The sequence below is a fragment of the Triturus cristatus genome, chromosome 7 (genome assembly GCF_964204655.1).
Source record: "Triturus cristatus chromosome 7, aTriCri1.1, whole genome shotgun sequence".
Lineage (NCBI taxonomy): Eukaryota > Metazoa > Chordata > Amphibia > Caudata > Salamandridae > Triturus > Triturus cristatus.
Genome location: NC_140590.1, coordinates 1328278557 through 1328300849, shown reverse-complemented (window position 1 = coordinate 1328300849; position 22293 = coordinate 1328278557). Strand labels below are relative to the sequence as shown.

At 44.2% G+C, this 22293-nt stretch overlaps 1 long non-coding RNA gene across 1 annotated transcript; it reads left to right on the top strand.

Moving 5' to 3' along the window:
- The first annotated feature begins 1420 nt into the window (after nucleotides 1-1420).
- Nucleotides 1421-20887, top strand: LOC146811970 (uncharacterized). Its single transcript, XR_014965853.1, has 3 exons — nucleotides 1421-1578; nucleotides 20385-20449; nucleotides 20854-20887. It is a non-coding gene; the product is annotated as an uncharacterized LOC146811970 (long non-coding RNA).
- The last annotated feature ends 1406 nt before the right edge of the window (nucleotides 20888-22293 follow it).

The window sequence follows — 22293 nt, the reverse complement described above, 5'->3', positions numbered from 1 at the left end:
ACCTTCCTCTTTTCATCCTGCCACTTCTTCTTTATGTCACGGACTGTGCGCACATCCTCCCCAATGCTGTGACAGAAGTGGCTAAATGCTGCCAAAGAGCTGGATTCTGTGTGCCACTGGTGCAGTAAGGGGGGAGACCATGTAGCCGTTTATGGTGCCTCACAATTAACTCCACAATCATGGTGGTCTCCTCATCAGTGACATTTTTCTTCCTCTTCAGTTGGTACATTTTTCAGTAGTGATGCACAAAGAAGGAAAACAGGAACCCTCCAAGGCCAAACCAGTTCCTTGAATGTGTGCTGTTTTTTTGGAATTTGTGGTGCTGGTCTTGCTTTTGGAGTTAATTGACTTACTCTGATGCAGGATGGTAAGTACTTGGACAGGTGTTTAGCATTGTGGAAAATGATTATCCGGCCGGGCTGCGGATATTTTGGCCCGGTTGCGGAGGTTCCGGCCCAGGTGCGGAAGTGCAGTATTTCTGCTCCGGAGGCGGAAATTCCGCTCCGGAGGCAGAAATTCTGGTTAGAGTGCAGACGTAAAGATAGGAGTCGTAAGTAATTTCTGTGAATACCAAAAATCGTATGTGCCTTCTGTGAATACCGAAAATCGTACGTGCCTTCTGTGAATACCAAAAGTCGTAAATTTAGACTTTTGTCTCAGATTACTTTTGTGAATTGGGCCCAATGTGAGGAGCTCTCTTGCTTGGAGGAGTCTGAGTCAGCGGTTAGCGTGAAGAATTCTTCTCCCCACAGCATATCTTGGGATAGGGCTCCCAACTGCCTATAGGTTGTTTTTCCTCAGTCTGCCCGAATGACTGCTTTAGCTTTTATTTTGCTTGTGCTCCCAACTGCTTATAGGTCATTTTTCCTGAGTCTGCCCGAATGACTGCTTTAGCTTTTATTTTGTTTGTTATGACCTCTTCTTCATCCCCTCTGATTGCTCCTGGCTTTACTGCAGTAGGTGTCCTCCACAATCAGATTTGGGGTCACTCAACTTTGGTCACACCCTTTATCAACTACTAAAGATCGCATTTCACTGCCTTCCTCAATGTTCTTGCCACCTTGCCCCCTGTCAGTCCCTTCAAAAGTTCCATGAATGTAACTGCCATCCTTATCAAAAATTGGGGGCCATTAATTATTTTTGGAGGGGGTCGCTTTTTAAAAAAAAACTTCTCCTAGGATGGCTGGCGCAAACAGATATACAAATGTAGGTTGTGATGACCCACCTTCCATCTGTCCCAAGCTGTATAGAGTCCTCAGTGCTTGTTTTTTGTCTCCTTCAGGCTCTTGTTTGGGCTTGCCAGGACACTCCCCCCCCTCTGCTTTTCTTCCATGCACGCCTCGGAAGCAGCTATCAGTGGACCACACACCATTACTTTGCCTGCTACAGCTCCGGCAGAGCTCGGGATGGCAGCCCATGCCTCTGCTGCCTTTCCTCCTTGCCCGTCATACTCTCCTCCAAGAACACCCCACTATTCAGACACACCTGTCCTCCGGGAAAAAGTTTTAAACAAGCCAACAACAATCCAACGAGCCAGCCGGCGAACCAAACTGCACACTGCGAGGTAGCATGGACTAGGTAAGTTAAGCAGACGCCATATTTGCTGCTCCTTAATAACTTCAAATGTCTATGTGCCTTCATTCTTATAATATTAACGAAATATGAATAACTAGTGATCTTTACTGCTTTCAGACAATAAGGATTTCCTTTATCTACCACCTATAGTATACCGGTGTAATAGCTACACACGTATATCAACATGGGTGCTTACATAACCACCTACTTACTCATATAGCGTGGACAAAACATGATCCTGGATCAATTTTCTCTCAGCTATCAGGATGAGCTTGACAAAATGCACTGTTAGGATGGTGTTATGCCCTACACGCAATGCTATAATTGCTTGGCGGCACGTTCTCACTCCTATTTCCTTAAAGATTGATTTTAACAGAGTTTGCCACTCTTGCTACAATCTAGGACAGATACCCAGAATATGCAGTAGTGTTTTATTGACATAACCACATAGTCTACAGTGTTGTGATTGCCAATTTTGTACCCATCGTGGCGTTCCATCCTTTATTGGATAGCGACCAAATCTTAACATGAGAAGCCTATCCCTCATAACCAGTTTTAAATGTGCGAGTACGTAGGGTTGGGGCTTGATTTGATTATACGAGTTAATAATCGACCAAGCGTGCTTTTTTTGTGCAATCGCCTCCTGGTCAAATAAAAATGATAACATTTTAGTAGATTGGTTTAAAGTCTGTTTTAAAACAATTTTATTTCTATCCAGATGTTCAAATGGCAGGGACTTAAAAGTGTTTAAACTCTCTGTTACATATAATCTCCAAACGCTGGCATACTCTTTCTTTTTTTTATTTCTTGCCAGCAAATTCTGCAAGAGAGCTGGAATCTGATAAAAATAAACATTTCAGAAACGCAGATTGTCTCGCCAAATTTTGGTTTAACAGGCCAAACTCTAATCTGACATTAGCATGGCCTGCGTTTTTCGGAACTCAAAATGTTGATTTAAAAACTTTTATTTGTAAGCTATCTTTGCCCCGGAAAATTATTGAACCATAAGTGAGCGAGGGAATTAGCTTTGCCTTCGTTACCTTCAATAAATGTTTATAACTGGGGCACAATAGCTTATCTCTAAGTAATCTGAAAGCAAAGGAGAGTGAAGTTGCTTTGGCCTTTAAGATATTAAAATGTTGTTTCAAATTCATTCTATCATCCAGCATAATGCCTAACTATTCATGCTACTTTACAGACTCGATCGATAACCCATTGATTTTCCATAATTTTTTCTTCAATTAATTTTATCCTATTGTCACAATTTTTGTTTTTGTAATATTTATTTGAAGACTATTTGCTGCAATATATTGGTTAAATGATGAGTCAAAACTGCCACTAGACAAAACTTCATCTCTACCCAGCAGGTACATTAATCACCAGAGATTTTTGACACTTTTATTGTTGCCTAAAAACTACTAGATATACAAGGAACTCTCCAACAGGTTCTTTTAAAAACGTCCCCAGTTACAAAAACGGCCCCCAGTTACAAAAACAGCCCCCACCGTTCCTGCCTCCCAGGAAAACACCAGATCCTCGGCCTGGCCAGTCCAGCCTTGTAGGATGCCCCTTGGCTCTAGAAAGCCACCTTATTGCAAGTTATGTTATGTTCTGTCATGTTAAAGATATTTGTGCCTCACACGTCCAATTTATTTATTTCATTAATACATTGCTTCTCAACAGAAGACACTTAAAACAACAAATAGTAGGAGAAAAAGGCATCAATACAATACAAGCTTGAAATACACAAACAAAATGTGAATACATCAATATAAAATATATTCACAACATGAAAATGTACATAAATAATAATAACACATTAAAATACAGGAAATGTCATCCTTCATTAATAAAATATCACCATAAGTGAATTAACAAATATTAGTAAAACATTATAGTACAAGAAAAGATGCAAAGAATTTTATTAGTCGATGGCAAACATTCACCGAAGGCGAATTTAATAAATGGTAAAGGGCTTCCTCGTCCTTTGCTATAAATTTTTTAGAAATACGTGAGAAAATGATTTTTCACTGAATATGTCAAAGACCCGGGCAAAAGTATAAAACATGATTCATATCCTGTTTATCACAACCGCAATATTGACAAGTTGGATGAAATGGCATCCTTTTCCTTTTGATCCATGTATTTTCACCAAACCTAAATTTCATAAATAATCTTCGTACAGAGAGACATACATTGGCCTTTAGTTAAAATTGCATCTATCCACCCCTTTAAAACATACAGCTCAAATGCAATCGTTTTATCTGTAAACAGTGTTGCAAATTATCCTTAAAACCTTTTATCTTGGCAATCTTTTTTAAACAAAATTTTAAAACTCGAATGCAGTCACCTGATAGTACTTCGTTACATTTCAAATCCATCTGTTTCAGACAGTATGAGTAAACATTACCAATTGTGTAAATCCCCTTGCTATCCCTCAAAAGCTCTCTCCAAATGATCTTTTTTCACAGAATATTTCTGACTGGAAAACAATTGAAAAAATTAACAAGTGACATATGAATATGCTCAATAATGTATCCTAGTCAGACCCAGCTCAAGAAGAATCATTTCAATCAATGCGGGGTGTGGCTTGAACCCACGAAAGATGGTGGCACACCTGTAGTTCTACGCAGGCCAAGGGGAGACTCTTCTGCTCAACGGCAACTTGCTCCTCTGTTGCTGGCCACTTCCTCACAGCATGCAGAGGTAATGACCCGGAGCACCGCCTCCTCAATATTCTAGCTGGAGAGGAGGTTGCGTCCTGCTGACTTCCATCGTGACACACTCCTTTCCCTCACAGCGCTCATCATCTTTGATTTATGGCTGCAGCGAGCGCTTTTCAACAAGCCTCAAACCTGCAAAATACTGTTTTCTGCATCTACACCTTCTCTCATCAATGTATAGGGAAACACCATAAAACGCGGTCATAACCACGCGTGACAATTACCGTGAAGCTATTATCATGCATGCTTTTAGCACGCATGCCTTTACCACAAATATGCCTTTACCACGCATGCCTTTACAAAGAATTTCATTCTAAAGGCACATGAGTAGCAAAGGTTTAACAAGTAAGTACAGGTAAGTATTAAGTGTGTGTGTATATATATATATATATTCACTGAAAAAAACATAGGTTTCACACACGTTATAGTTAGGAATTAGCATTTAAAAAACCTTGCAAATTCACTGAAAAAACCATAGGTTTCACACATGTTATAGTTAGCTGGACATTTCACTCGTAAAAAACCAATGAAATTCCCCCGTTATAGTTAGTTCAGCTAACTATAACTCGCGCGCCCGCAATCTACTGCTGATGACGTCACATATTACATCACTCATGACATGGTCAGTGACATCACTCATGACATCACTCATGACATATCAAATGACATCACTGATGACATCACTGATTACATCATCGATTGAGTATGTATACACACACATATATTACCTACTGGCGGTTTGCATTTTTCCTTTTGCTAATATCTTTGGCACCAGTTGACGAATATTCGCGAATTTTTCAAAATTAATGGGACGCTCTGGTCAGCTCCTGTCTTGAAAGTTTCGGGGTGATTTGTCAAGCGGGGGCCGAAAAAGAAAGGTTGGTTCCGAAAAGTGTTTTCTCCTTGTTAGTTTCCATAGGAAACTTTAGACACGGCTAGAGCCCGAACGGCTGAACAGGATTACACCAAATTTGGCAAAAATGTAGCTTGTGGTCTAGACAGCACTCTTTTGTTTAAATAGTTAAAATCCGTTCAGTAGTTTTTGAGGAATGTTAAGATTTACAGATATTGATTTTGAGAATTGTGAGATCTGATTGGCTGAATCCTCTTGATCTCGAGCTTGTTTCTGATTGGCTGCCAACACTTCAAACCAGGAAGTGTTACAAGCAAAAAGTTGAGAAAAAAATTAAAAAACAAGAATAGGGGCAGGGTAAAAATACCCTGACCCCCTAGACCTGGTCAGGGGGTCCCACAGGGACACCCATAGCCAAAAAAGCATTTTTAAATAATATTTTCGGCGGGATTCGCATAAGGTGCGCTATTCTGCTGAAATGTTTTTTAAAATAATTAAGCACGGTTTCCCGTGCTTTGTTTAATTTAAGCCCTCGGGTGGGCCAGGACCCAGGGGAAATATTTAAATATTATTCGAGGGCCCATGGGGGCCCCCGCAGCCCCGGGGACCGCCACCTCCCAGGGGCTTATTTTTAAAAATGTGTGGGGGTGCCCCTGCCCGCCACGCTGATCTGGGGACCGCCACCTCCCGGGGCATTGGTTTAATATGTGCAGGGGCCACACTGGCCCCCCCAAGCCCCAGGAAACGCCACGTCCCCGGGGCAGCAATATATTAAAAGAAGTGTGGGGGTGTCCCCCACACTGCCCCGGGTACCACCACCTCCCGGGGCACTGAGTAAATTAAATACAGATGTCCGAAGCGAACCCCGGCCCCGGGTGCCACCACCTCCCTGGGGCTTTAAATCTGTTGGAGGGGGGCCACGCGGTCCCCCTCGTGGAGCCTTCCATGGCCCTGGGGACTGCCACCCCCCAGGGCCAGCTTTGCGCTTCTGGTGGGATGATGAGGCCCTCTTATGTCCTCAGGACTAAAGTGGACTTCATCCCCGAGCAGCAATGTGCCAAGAGGCGCGTATGCAGAGTGGAGTAAAAAAGGGGCGTGGCCTCGGACCACTCTCAGCAATCAAGCTGCATGGGGCTTACTAGAGATAACAGGAGGGCTAGTTGGCCCCCAGGGACCCTCAGGAGGCAAGGTGACCTCATACCCCAACCAAGAGCACACCAGGAAGTGTGTTTGCAGAGTGGTGGAGAAAGGGGGCATGGCTTGTGGCCAACTCCCAGCATTCGCACTATCTGGGGCTTACTGGAGGTACCAGGTAGGCTAGTTGGCCCCTAAGGACCCTCATCAGCGAAGGGGACTTTAATCCCCATCCAAGAGCATGCCAGGAAGTGCATTTGTAGACTGGTGGGCAAAGGGGCATGGCCTGCTATGAGAACTTATCAATGCTGCTGTTTGGGACTCACTGAAGGTAATAGGTGGGGTAGTTGGCCCTCAAGGTTGTCCTTGGGGGCCGACTACTCCTCCTGTTACCTCAAGTAAGTCCCACACAGTGGGAATTGCTAAGAGGTCTTCGGAGGTCATGCCCCCTTTCTCCACCACTCTGCAAACGTGCCTCCTGGCACACTACAGGTTGGGGGATGAAGTCCACTTCGCTCCTGAGGGAGTATGGGGGCCAAGATGCCCTGTCATCAGTGATGTCACTGACCATGTCATGAGTGATGTAATATGTGACGTCATCAGCAGTGCATTGTGGGGGCACGTAATATAGTTAGCTCAGCTAACTATGATGGACACATTTCTCTGGTTTTGTACGAGTGAAATGTCAGACTAACCATAACGTCCCTGAAATCTCTATTATTTTCTGTGACTATATATATATATATATATATTATAAATGGCGGCCATGCACTAAAAAAATAAACTCAAAATTGCACTGAGAAAAGTGGAGTTCGTGTCTTTCTTGGTTCTGGGGGATTGGACAGTGGAGAGAAAGGAGTATGGAAAAAAAATATATATATATATATATATAAAAACTCCAAATCCAGTTTCCTCAATTAGAAATGGGCACCAACACAGGGGCTAGATTATTAATCTGTTCAGTGTTTATTCATTACGCTGTTACGCGTTTTAGTATTTCCCACCTTGCTCACACAACAAACGCCATTCACAGTTAACCATTAAAATAGCAGAGCTACAGGTCACTTGGTTTTCTCATCACATAACCATGAAAAACAAACTCAACGCCTGAATCTCCTCATCTATGGCTTTTACAATTACTAAATCATCACAACTTTAAATAATACTTATTCATGATAATAAAACCTTCGGGTGCTTATTTTCCACTCATAGTAAGCATGATTATAACTCAAATTATTTTCCAATCATGTGTTTCATCAAGTTTTGGGACTCAAAAAAACAATTCCCTTGGCATACAAAGTGCAAGTGCTTAATCGATCATCAGTAAATAAAAATCTGATAATCTCTACAACATTCAGGATTAAAATAAAATAATGAAAATAAAAATAAGTAAAACCTAAAATTCTGCAATGGGTGTATTTTTTGTATAACCTTTTATCAACATTGCGAATCAAGCAAATATCATTAAATTCCAGAATTACTCTGTAGTATATTTTCCTAAAATGAAATTAAATCCTTTGTGAGTATACATTCTGCAAATTTGCCTCGGCTCTGCCACAGCCTACCACCTGGTTGAAGACTTAGACTCGGTTATCCCACATCACTAAATAAAGTGCAAGTGCAGCAGTAATGGTTATTTAGTTGTGAAACTACTCAAATAGTGTAGTGTCTCACGTCTGATGATGTATAAAATATAACCTTTATAAAGTGCAAGTGCTTTCACATCCTTTCCCTCCGGGTCATCAACTCTCTCGGTTGATCCACAGCAAATATTACATAGAGTGCAAGTTCAACATTAATCAACCTACGTGTCTACAGTCAATAAAGCCTAATGGCTTAAGGAAAATGACCTTTATAAAGTGCAAGTGCTTTTCAAGCTTATCACCATAACCATGAACCATGTGGGTTTACACCAGAAATAGGTTATCTCCTTCCGAGTTAACCTTCTGGGGTGTAAAAGTTCAAATGCAATGTACCTGATACACAAAAGTGCCAGTGCAATACATCCAATACACAACATATTTAGTATTCACATCTTAGCTACACCACCTCCAAATCAATGAGTCATTAAGCAATCATTAACACTTCCCATTTTGCTCAATGTACAAATTGCTAGGTTCTCTCATACACCTGTGAGAGACTCAAATGATTGATAATATTTGCACATACAAATACAAGCTGCATTTACTCCAATGCTTCCTCCTCTTGAGTTGTCCCTGATGTTGTGCATAATACTTTTCAAAGAAATATACCATATATAAACATCCTTTACAAATCAAACTTGAATATTACTTATTCATTATGTATTCATGTGACCTGTAATTCTCTACTGACAATTAAAACCCTGACCATGGATAAGACTAGAACCCTAAATGATTATGTAACTCCTCTTCTGAATTCAATCCTGATGAGATTTTGGTGTTGAACAACAGTATGTATCTGGATTCTAGCTGTCGCAATTTATGCTAACGATTCCCTCCCCTTCTTATTCTTGTTACTTGGTCTATCGCAAAATACGTGAGATCATTCACATTACCCTTATGCACTTTATTGATGTGTCGGGCAACCGGGTAGCTTTTATAATTCTTTTTGACTGCCCTTAAGTGCTGTAATATCCGTATATGCACCATGTGAATGGTGATGCCCATGTACATTCTGGGACATGTACACTGCAAAATGTACACCACAAATTCACCCCTACAGTTCAAGAAACTTCTGATCTTCCATGGGCTCTTCATTAGAGGTGACGTAACTTGCCTCTCATTACAAGCACTCTTACAGGCCTTACATTTTAGGCATTTGTGGAATACAGGACTTGCTTTTAACCATCCCTCCATACTTCAAACTTCTGGGCTGCTGTTCACCAGATCCTGCCTCTTTGACCTTGTTTTCTTGAACGTAATTAGAGGTCTGCAAGGAATCACAGCACTGAAAATGAGGGTCCCTTCTCACTAAATACTAGTGTTTACTAAAACAGTCTCTCACCCTGGTATGGTAGGCACTGAATCCAGTGATCATCCATATCTCCTCATTAGTTCTCTTATTGTCAACTCTATTTGATTCATTTGGCCAGAGCAGTACCTCCCTCCTGATTTCATTTACTTTGTTTTATGCCTGATCGAAAACTTGAATACTATAGCCTCTCTAGGTAAATCTGTTAGTGAGGCTATTCTGGGCTTCTGCTAGAGCTGATACCTCACTACAATTTCTTTTCATTCTGAGGTGCTCAACGTAGGGCATGCTCTTCTTCAATTTCTGGGTCTGAAAACTTCTGGCAAGCAAGATGGAATTGCCCGCCGTGGGCTTCCTGAATGTGTGGGTATGTAGTGTATTGTCTTTTACGTACACTTCTAGGTCAAGGAAGAAGACTTGTGGCCGATTGATCTTGTCTGTGAATCTGAGATTCAATGAATTGTTGTTTAATTCCATAATAAAATGTTGGGCTGATTTTTTTGTCCTTTCCCAGACTAGAAAGAGATCATCAATGAATCTCATCCGTACAATCACATTCTCTTTCTACTCCCTGACATGTTTGACTCTGAGCTCCTGCTCCTCCCACCAGCGCATATGCAAATTAGCATAGCTGGAGGCGAAGCAGTGCCCATTACTGTCCCCTCGCATCTGATTGAATGTGTCACTTGCAAATATAAAGTTGTTTTCCAAACACAGTCTACACATCTCGGCGAACATTCCTGAATGCTGATACAGTGCAATGGGTCGTGTATTAAGATAGTGTCTCATGACTCGCAGCACATAATCATGTATTATACTCATGTATAGAGATGTTGATGTTACATCAAGCGTGATCAAGAGGAATGAATCCTTCCACACCAAGTTTTCAATCTTACTCAAACAGTCCCTTGTATCTTGTACATAAGCTGGTAGTTCTTTAACAAATTCCTGCAGAAAGTGGTCCAGGTATCTAGAGGTAGGTTCAAATAAACTAATATATATATATATATATTCACTGAAAAAACCATAGGTTTCACACACGTTATAGTTAGGAATTAGCATTTAAAAAACCTTGCAAATTCACTGAAAAAACCATAGGTTTCACACATGTTATAGTTAGCGGAAATTTTACTGATAAAAAACCAATGAAATTCCCCCGTTATAGTTAGTGCAGGAAACTATAACTCACGCGACCGCAATCCTCTGCTGATGCTAATACTGTATTTAGACACTTATTTGCCCATGTCTTCTTCCATAAATTTTTAGCTATACATATATTACAAATATTTTTTTTTCATAAAGACACATATGTCATCAGCAGAAGATTGCGGTCGCGTGAGTTATAGTTTCCTGCACTAACTATAACGGGGGAATTTCATTGGTTTTTTATCAGTAAAATTTCCGCTAACTATAACATGTGTGAAACCTATGGTTTTTTCAGTGAATTTGCAAGGTTTTTTAAATGCTAATTCCTAACTATAACGTGTGTGAAACCTATGGTTTTTTCAGTGAATTTGTACGGTTTTTTAAATGCTAAGTTACTTTACGCCATTCGTGGCGTGCGCGCCCACTTAACGCAGTTCGTTCCGTGCGCGCACGGTGCGCTTCGCGCACCGTGCGCGCACAGTGAGCACGCGGTGCGCTTCGCGCACCGCGCGCCCACTTTACGCAGTTAGTGCCCTGCGCGCCTCGCACAATAAACACAAGGGCTCTTTTTAGAGCCACCTTATATCTAAACACTTAAATGCGATTTTTTTTAAATTTGTTTTATTAAGTTTTTTTTCGGGTGCGCGCTGGGTGCGCGCACTCGGCGATATTTTTTAACAAAATATTAATCTTTTTTTTTGCCCTACAAGGTCCTACTTTGACCCCCTTACAATGCCTACTGGGTCTATTTCTACCCACTCTGCCCCCTTTTCAAGTTCTCCCCCTTTGTTTATCACCCCCTCTTTATGCGATAGACAAAATGGCGGCCGCCGCTTCCTGATTTCCACCGATTCGAATGTTTACTGAGATCTAACAACTAATCAGAATTGCGCTCGCGCACGGCGAGGTGCGCGCACCCAGCGCGCACGGAGCGCGCTTAGATATATATATATTGATTTAAAGGCTATTTTCTCATAATCTACTGAACAGATTTACACCAAACCTACAAAAGGCACTTCCTTGACCTGGGGACTACCTCTCTGCCAAATTTCTAGTAATTCTGTTCAGCCGTTCGGGCTGTAGCCCTGTCTAAAGGTCCTATGGAAAAATGCATGGGGAAAACGCGTTTTGGGACCCCCCTTTTTTCTCAGCCCCCGCTTGACGAATCCCCCCGAGACTTTCAGGGTAGGAGTGGAGCGTAGCGCCCCACCTATTTTGAAAAATTCACGAGGATTCGTCGACCGGCGCCAAAGTTATTCAAAATAGAATGTTGAGGTTTTCCTATGGAAACGTGGTCCTAACTATAACTACCTACTGGCGACCGCCAGTAGGTAATATATATATATATATATATATATATATATATATATATATATATATATATATATACCAAGGTTGCCCTAATGGATCCGCCACTCAGGGAAGGGTTACCGCTCACGAAACCACAGGTAGTCGGCTGTCAGCATGTCACAGTCCTTTACAGCAGCCATACGCGTTTCGAGCAGAAAGCTCTTGTTCACTGGCATAAATGATGAAGACTGAGCCGGTATATTATGAACAGCTGATTTATTTCATTTACGAGTCCCGCCCATGTGGGCCAAGTCCCACCCGTGTGGGCGTTACCATAGGCATGCTGGTAACAGTAGTCCTGATATGCCTAAGGACTCGACAGTTCATTAAAGCAAGTGCGCTGCACAATTCCACCATTTTCAGTGTTACTCCCGTTTGGGCAAAAGGTCCTAGCGGCATGGCGATCAGCTTCCCAATATCGGCCTGTGGCTCAGGCCCCCTCCTTTCCAACGAGTGTTACTGGTCATGAACACCCAGAATCCGCTGGAAGCGGCGGGGCAGATCCGCGACTGGCAAAGGCCGCTTAAATTCCAAACACCAAGGTTGCCCTAATGGATCCACCACTCAGGGAAGGGTTACCGCTCACGAAACCACAGGTAGTCGGCTGTCAGCATGTCACAGTCCTTTACAGCAGCCATACGCGTTTCAAGCAGAAAGCTCTTGTTCACTGGCATAAATGATGAAGACTGAGCCGGTATATTATGAACAGCTGATTTATTTCATTTACGAGTCCCGCCCATGTGGGCCAAGTCCCGTCCGTGTGGGCGTTACCATAGGCATGCTGGTAACAGTAGTCCTGATATGCCTAAGGACTCGACAGTTCGTTAAAGCAAGTGCGCTGCACAATTCCACCATTTTCAATGTTACTCCCGTTTGGGCAAAATGTCCTAGTGGCATGGCGATCAGCTTCCCAATATCGGCCTGTGGCTCAGGCCCCCTCCTTTCCAACGAGTGTTACTGGTCATGAACACCCAGGATCCGCTGGAAGCGGCGGGGCAGATCCGCGACCGGCAAAGGCCGCTTAAATTCCAAACACCAAGGTTGCCCTAATGGATCCGCCACTCAGGGAAGGGTTACCGCTCACGAAACCACAGGTAGTCGGCTGTCAGCATGTCACAGTCTTTTACAGCAGCCATACGTGTTTCGAGCAGAAAGCTCTTGTTCACTGGCATAAATGATGAAGACTGAGCCGGTATATTATGAACAGCTGATTTATTTCATTTACGAGTCCCGCCCATGTGGGCCAAGTCCCGCCCGTGTGGGCGTTACCATAGGCACTGTTGAGTCCTTAGGCATATCAGGACTAGTGTTACCAGCATGCCTATGGTAACGCCCACACGGGCGGGACTTGGCAAAAGGCACTTCCTTGACCTTATGGCTACCTCTCTGCCAAATTTCACGTAATTCTGTTCAGCCGTTCGGGCTGTAGCTGCGACTAAAGGTCCTATGGAAAAATGCATGGGGAAAACGCGTTTTGGGACCCCCCCTTTTTCTCGGCCCCCGCTTGACGAATCACCCCGAGACTTTTAGGGTAGGAGCTGAACGGAGCACCCCATTAGTTTTGAAATTTTCGCAGAGATTCGTCAACCGGCGCCAAAGTTATTCAAAATAGAATTTTGAGATTTCCTATGGAAAACAGGTTGTAACTATAACTATCTACTGCCGACCGCCAGTAGATAATATATAGGTGATGCTTGGAACACCTTGGTGCTTGTCGAGTGCTTTTCAAACAAACGACCAACCAAGCACGAGCATGGATTTATTGGCGGCGGTCGTGCCGTCGAAGAGCACCACCCCGAGAACCTGGGGGCCCCAGGGGCTAACATCTGCTGGCCTCTAATTGGGGACTTACACCAAGGAATTGAGGACTACGTTAATCTGCCGGGGCTCATTCGGGGGCTCCGTTCAGCAGGAAGCTGCACTCTTATTCAAAGCCGACACTACATTGCCCAGAATACTTTGCTCATCGCACAGGTGACAACCGACCACATGGTATATCACATGGTGCTTTCAGCAGGGAGTGATCGGAGGTGCATTTTTCCACTACCAGCCCTGAAGAGAGGATTGCCTCGAAACGCGTCGGCGTACGTAGTGGGAACTGTGTAAGCAGTAGAGAGACGTTTTCCTTTCCGCTTAATAAAGGTGATGCTTGGAACACCTTGGTGCTTGTCGAGTGCTTTTCAAACAAACGACCAACCAAGCACGAGCATGGATTTATTGGCGGCGGTCGTGCCGTCGAAGAGCACCACCCCGAGAACCTGGGGGCCCCAGGGGCTAACATCTGCTGGCCTCTAATTGGGGACTTACACCAAGGAATTGAGGACTACGTTAATCTGCCGGGGCTCATTCGGGGGCTCCGTTCAGCAGGAAGCTGCACTCTTATTCAAAGCCGACACTACATTGCCCAGAATACTTTGCTCATCGCACAGGTGACAACCGACCACATGGTATATCACATGGTGCTTTCAGCAGGGAGTGATCGGAGGTGCATTTTTCCACTACCAGCCCTGAAGAGAGGATTGCCTCGAAACGCGTCGGCGTACGTAGTGGGAACTGTGTAAGCAGTAGAGAGACGTTTTCCTTTCCGCTTAATAAAGGTGATGCTTGGAACACCTTGGTGCTTGTCGAGTGCTTTTCTATCAAACGACCAACCAAGCACGAGCATGGATTTATTGGCGGCGGTCGTGCCGTCGAAGAGCACCACCCCGAGAACCTGGGGGCCCCAGGGGCTAACATCTGCTGGCCTCTAATTGGGGACTTACACCAAGGAATTGAGGACTACGTTAATCTGCCGGGGCTCATTCGGGGGCTCCGTTCAGCAGGAAGCTGCACTCTTATTCAAAGCCGACACTACATTGCCCAGAATACTTTGCTCATCGCACAGGTGACAACCGACCACATGGTATATCACATGGTGCTTTCAGCAGGGAGTGATCGGAGGTGCATTTTTCCACTACCAGCCCTGAAGAGAGGATTGCCTCGAAACGCGTCGGCGTACGTAGTGGGAACTGTGTAAGCAGTAGAGAGACGTTTTCCTTTCCGCTTAATAAAGGTGATGCTTGGAACACCTTGGTGCTTGTCGAGTGCTTTTCAAACAAACGACCAACCAAGCACGAGCATAGATAATATATATATATATTCACTGAAAAAACCATAGGTTTCACACACGTTATAGTTAGGAATTAGCATTTAAAAAACCTTGCAAATTCACTGAAAAAACCATAGGTTTCACACATGTTATAGTTAGCGGAAATTTTACTGATAAAAAACCAATGAAATTGCCCCGTTATAGTTAGTGCTGGCAACTATAACTCACGCGACCGCAATCCTCTGCTGATGCTAATACTGTATTTAGACACTTATTTGCCCATGTCTTCTTCCATACATTTTTAGCTATACATATATTACAAATATTTTTTTTTCATAAAGACACATATGTCATCAGCAGAAGATTGCGGTCGCGTGAGTTATAGTTGCCAGCACTAACTATAACGGGGCAATTTCATTGGTTTTTTATCAGTAAAATTTCCGCTAACTATAACATGTGTGAAACCTATGGTTTTTTCAGTGAATTTGCAAGGTTTTTTAAATGCTAATTCCTAACTATAACGTGTGTGAAACCTATGGTTTTTTCAGTGAATTTGTACGTTTTTTTAAATGCTAAGTGACTTTACGCCATTCGTGGCGTGCGCGCCCACTTAACGCAGTTCGTTCCGTGCGCGCACGGTGCGCTTCGCGCACCGTGCGCGCACAGTGAGCACGCGGTGCGCTTCGCGCACCGCGCACCCACTTTACGCAGTTAGTGCCGTGCCCACGTTACGCTAGATGGGCCATGTACGCACGATGCGCTTCGCGCACCGTGCGCACATGGAGGACATATTATGCGCTTCCTTGTGATAGGTAATCTGTTGAAATTTTTTGGGAAAATTTTCTGTGCTCTGATAAGCCATGCACAAATGGTGGCCTTCGGCCACCATTTGCACAAGGGGTGGAGAAAGTGTGGATAGTGTTTTTTTTATTTTTAATTTTTTTACCGTACGCTTACGGTAAGCGTACGGTAAGCGTACCCCGCGAAATTGCCGAAAAAAAAATAATGCCGTTTTTGCTCTTGGGGGATGTTTGGGGACTCCCTCAACATGACTATGTGAGAGGGAGTTGTCAAAACATCCCCGTAACATGTTTTTGGCCATCATGTTTGATACATAACACTCAGTGCGGTAGACAAAATGGCGGACGCCGCTTCCTGGTTTCTGCCGATTCGAATGTTTACTAAGATCTAAGAGCCAATCAGAATCGCGCTCGCGCACGCCACCGTACGCTTACCGTAAGCGTACGGTAAGCGTACCGTAAGCGGGCTCAGATATATATATTGATTTAAAGGCTATTTTCTCAGAATCTACTGAACAGATTTACACCAAACCTACAAAAGGCACTTCCTTGACCTAGGGACTACCTCTCTGCCAAATTTCTAGTAATTCTGTTCAGCCGTTCGGGCTGTAGCTCGTTCTAAAGGTCCTATGGAAAAATGCATGGGAAAAACGCGTTTTGGGACCCCCCTTTTATCTCAGCCCCCGCTTGACGAATCCCCCCGAGACTTTCAGGGTAGGAGCGGAGCGTAGCGCCCCACCTATTTTGAGAAATTCGCTAGGATTCGTCGACCGGCGCCAAAGTTATTCAAAATAGAATGTTGAGGTTTTCCTATGGAAACGTGGTCCTAACTATAACTACCTACTGGCGACCGCCAGTAGGTAATATATATATATATATATATATATATATATATATATATATATATATATATATATATATATACATTTTCACTAAAAAAACATAGGTTTCAGGGAGGTTATAGTTACAAATTATCATTTTAGAAACCTTTGAAATTCACTGAAAAAACCATATGTTTCAGGGAGGTTATAGTTACTAGTTACAAATAATCATTTTAAAAACGTTTGAAATTCACTGAAAAAACCATAGGTTTCAGGGACGTTATACTTACAAATTAGCATCTAAAAAACCTTTGAAATTCACTGAAAAACCATAGGTTTCAGGGACGTTATAGTTACAAATTATCATTTTAAAAACCTTGGAAATTCACTGAAAAAACCATAGGTTTCAGGGACATTATAGTTAGTTGCACATTTCACTCGTACAAAACCATAGAAATTCGGCCGCTATAGTTAGTTGAGCTAACTATAACTGACGGCCCGCAATGCACTGCTGATGACGTCACATATTACACCATTCATGACATGGTCAGTGACATCACTGATGACATCTCAAATGACATCACTAATGACATCATCCAGTGACTGTGTGTTTCTGTAAAGTTTAAATATGTTTTATAAATATATTGGCCAAGGCATATTGAAGAATGAGTGGGTGTATAAGTGTGTGGATGGAGGATTTAGTAGGTGCGTGACTGACTGTATAAGTGAGTGATTAAATGTGTCTTACTGAATTCATGAGTTAGTAACTAAACTGTGTGAATGTCTGTATCAGTCTGTCTATTGCTGTGTAAGCATCTGCATTGGTTGATGAGTAGCTACATGAGTGTCTATATGGGTTATTGATTGGTTGCCTGAGTATTTGTATGGGTGCCTGAGTGTGTGTGGGTGGGTGGGAGGTGTGTGACTTTGTGCATAGATGTGTGAGTTCTTTATTCACTGGGTGTATGGGTTCAAGACTGCATCTGGAAACAGCTGTATGGGTGAGTGAGTGTGTCTATGGGTGTGTTGGCGAGTGAATGGATATCTCAGTGCTACATGTCCAAGTAACTACATATGCAAAACGCAGTGTATGAGAGAGTTGGAGTATATAAATGAATATACGTGAGAGTCAGTGATTGTGAGAGTGCTGTACGGATGAGTGTGTACTTGTATCAGTGATTGCATGAGAGAGTAATCAGTGTGTGCGTACGTAGTGACTGGTATTGGTGTCTCTATTGTTTTGAAAATGGTAGTCTGAATTTTAGAGTGGGTGTATCAAAGGTTTTATTAAGGTATGAGGAGGTGCATCAGATTTTCACATGGATGATGTCATCCGTGATGCCATCAGTGATGTCATTTGAGATGTCATCAGTGATGTCACTGACCATGTCATGAATGATGTAATATGTGACATCATCAGCAGTGCCACTGAATGGCAGTCTACACTGCAGCCAGCAGAGCTCACAGTTCGAATTCAGTCTTGGTTCATTAATTTCAGAGTCCAGTAGGCAACTAACTATAATGTCCCCGAAACCTACACATTTCGACAATGTATTCCATGACATATTTCATCTTTTGTTACCTACACTACGGTCAGCAGAGCTCACAATTTACATTGAGACATGATTTATTAATTGCAGACAAAATTGTACTCTATGTCCTCGGATTTTGTCAAGATGAAGTGACAAAAAGCATTCCTCGAGGTCTGTGCTGACTACTGCCTTCCATCTACATTGCGGACTGCAGGGCTCACAATTCAGATCAAGTCGCAATTGCAGATGACGCAGTCCAGTAGGCAAGAGACAATGCTCCCAGTGCGGCCCGCCCGGACCACGCATCATCGCTGGCTGCGCACACGCTGAATGCTTCTAATGCCCCTATCTCAATGCAGCACAACTCATGGACCCTTTATGATACAATATTTTGTGTATAATTTCACATCTGGTGCCCCTACCTCAGTGTACCACAATAGAATCTTTTGTGTATTATTTCACATCTGGTGCCCCTACCTTGGTGCAGCACAAATCATTGACCCTTTATGATTGAATCTCTGTGTCTGATCCAATGATTACTGTTGTACTTGTTGCCAGTTCCAACCATTCCCGGAGGGCTGGCTTGCACTCACCCCACACGCATCCAGCACAGACGTCACTGGACATGTGACCCTGGTAATAAAAAGGAGTCGAGCGCATATGCCCGTACCCAGGTCCACTATCTATCTGTGTCCGTATGTTCATTATGTATGCAACATGCTGCCCCTGGGCCCTACCACATTACATTGTGCTCTGGACAGCGTATGCAACCAACTTACCTTTGACAGTGGGAGAAAACTTTGGTTATATAACTTTGTCTTGGTCATTGTACAAGTACGTACATAGAGACTGGATGATTAGAGTATTGCAAGGAGAATGTATAGTGAATTTAGAAGTGCGTGGGGATTTGCGGAGTGATTGTCTAAGTACATAAGTTGGCGCAGCCGAACTCCGACAACGAGCTTGTCTCTAATTGGCTGCCCTCCATGTCCCAAAAACTGAAATATGGGCTTTGCATGGCCCTGTATTGCTACAGCTGCAATACTCCACTGAATGTGCAATAAACATTCACATCCACACAGATATGTCATGTCCACCATCTTTCTTGTGTGGAACTATGGATGAATGTAGGGTCAGTGATTCCCCATACCTTCCATGTTGGCCATATTGTGGGACTTGGCTCACAGAGTGACACATTGACGCTTGCAACCCGGGTGACGGCAGCACTACAACAAGAACACCCGCATGCCAGTGTTGCCAGATTTTTTAAGCATTCTCTAGCCCAAAGCCAACCAAAAAGTAGCCGAAAGTAGCCCAATATTGCTATGTTAAGGAAGGAGGGGCAGGGACATCGTCAAGCAGGCGGTGAATGCATTGGAATTGATGTTGCAGCAGGCTACCAAGTAAATATTTGTCTAATAAAGCACTTTAACATACTACTTTGCTGGAGCGCTGTATATATATTTATAATCTGGCAACTAGCACAAACCAAAATTTTACTGCACAACCGGGAAAAATATAGCCCAATTGTACGTGATCTAGCCAAAAATGCAGCAGTGCCGCATCAGTTGATTCCTCATACAGCTCATGATGGAGCCACGTCCATAGCTCAGGAGTCATTCTTCACAGCCTCACGCAGGACTGGCATACGCCAGGCCAGCCCACTCTACTTACGCTTACAGGGAAGGACAACAACGCTACATGGCCCAGATTTTCATTGCAGTGATCTGCTGGTCACACCCTAGTTGTCAGTATGCCACAGCCACTCCCTCACGGCTAGTATACACCCACACCACACCCATCCAGCACAGGTGTCACAGGACACGTGACCCTCCCAATAAAAAAGACAGGGCACACGTGCTCGACGCCATTTCCGAGTTGCTCGCACCAGATGCACTGCGGCTGGCACAGGCACACCGGCACGGGACGGTGACTTTCGGTCCACTGAGGTACGGGTACCGTAACTGCTGAGCGGGTGTGCAGACTGCTGTGATGGCCCATCCCGGTGGTCTGGACAGCTCAGGTTTTGTGTGCCCTGCTGGACCACAGTGTAGGCCTCAGCCATCAGACAGCGCTGGCCTACCGCCATGTGGCATCACCTCGCTGGTCACAGAGTTAGTGGCTGAGCGGGTGTGCAGCGGTGCACTGGTATGTCCTCTGCCATGGCAAAATCAAGACTAAGCACCAAATGTGAGACCTAGTGGCCTGCGGAGCGGGGCTGCATGATATGCAGGGTGCCCTGTCCGCGAAAAGGTGAGCTTTGAGGCCTGGGTGCGCAGGGGCGGGCAGACACCTCTGGGCGGCGGGAGTGGATGATGTGCAGCAGCCTGGATGCACGAATGCGGAACAGCGATTTAGGCGTGCGCAGTCGTATATACTCTGCCATTACTAATTCTGTACTATGTTTCAGATGTGGGAGCTTGAGGGCTCCACTAGGTCCCGGCACGTGGTTGGAGACACAGCGGTGGCGTAAAGGTGAGCTGTGAGGGTTTTGTCCACAGTATGAGCACTCACTGCCCCTCTTCATCTCTTCCTTTCTCTCCTTCACACCCTTTCTCTCTCTTCCTCTCACACTGTTTCTCTCTTTCTCTCTCTCTTCCTTTCTCACACTCTTTCTCTCTCTCTTCCTCTCTCTTACTGTTTCTCTCTCTTCGTCTCTCTCGCTTTTTCTCTCTGTCTTCCTCTCACTCTTTCTTTCTTTTTCTCTCTCTCTTCCTCTCACTCTCACCATTTCTCTTTCTCTCTGTCTTCCTCTCACTCTTTCTTTCTTTTTCTCTCTGTTTTCCACTCACTCACTCTTTCTTTCTCTCTCTAGCTCTCTTTCTATCTCCTTTGATGAATGCATGACGCACAATCTTATCTTGCTTTTTATCTAACAGGCTGTGATTCACTAATTGAGCCCCCCCAACATGGAATTCCTGCCACTCAGTGCCACCAGAGCTGAACTTGTGTGGAACCTGCGATGATGCGTGGCCATCCTGACAATCAGCACCCACTTTGAATTGTGCGCTCTGCTTTACCGTGAGTACGCAACGCCTGAGAAGGTTGCTTCGGCATGTGGTGGACCCTCTCACACACACACCGGTGACGGAAGGCGAGCAGAGAGGCTTCTTTCCGCAGCAGCGGGCATTCACCTCTGGGCGGTGGGAGTGGATAGTGTGCAGCAGCCTGGGCACATAAGGACGCACAGACACCTCTGACCAGTGGGAGTGGATGGGGTGCAGCAGCCTGAGTGCGCAGCGGCGAAACAGAGAATTACGTGTGTGCAGTTGTATGTACTCTGCAATTACTAATTCTATACTATCTTTTAGATGATTGAACTTGAGGGTGCACTATGTCCCGGCACGTGGTTGGAGACCCACCGGTGGCACAAAGGTGAGCTGCGAAGATTTTCTCCAGTGTCAACACTCCCTCTCCCTCTCCATCTCTTCCTTCCTTTCTCTCTCTCTCTCACACTTTCTCTCTTTCTCTGTCTCTTCCTCTCTCTCACTCTTTCTTTCTCTCTCTTTCTCTCTCTCACACTGTTTCTATCTCTCTCTTGTCCTTGTATCTTACTCTTTCTCTCTCACACTTTCTCTGTTTTCCTCTCTGTCTCACTCTTTCTGTCTTCCTCTCTCTCACTCTTTCTCTCCTCCTCGCTCTCACTCTGTCTCGCTTCCTCTCGATCTCTCACACTGTTTCTCTCTTTCTCTCTCTCTCACTCTTTCTCTCTTTGTCTTCCTCTCTCTCTCACACTTTCTTTGTTTCTCTTTCTCTTTCTCTCCCTCTCTCTCTCACTCTTTCTCTCTTTCTTTTTCTCCTTTGCTGGACGCATGACGCACCATCTTATCTTTCCTTTTGTCTTTCAGGCTGTGATTCACAAATGGTCCAGCCATGACACGACATGGCTGTACATAGTTTTATTTGCTGTTGTTTTGTTTTAATAAAATGTTTTATATGTAAATCCATACATGACTAAGATTCTTATTTGTTAAACCTCACAAGCATCTTCTTATTAATAATTGTACAACATTACCCAATTTGTTACGTTCCAGATTCCCTAACGTGACTGTCACATTTGTTTGTGAGGGGTGGGGGTGAAGGGGGATGGTGGACAAGGAGCTCCTGCTGGGGGATGTGGGAGCAATGTTCGGTGTCTGACCTGAATGATCGTTGCCTCCATTGCATCTGTGCTCAGAGACTTACGAGCCGGCGGGCTGGCTCGTAGATGAAGAGATGCGAGCCGACTGGCAGGCTCACAGAGGGAGAACCGTGGACCGTCAGTTCGCAGAAGGAGAGCTGCGGGCCAGCTCGCAGAGGAACACCTGCGGGCCGACTGG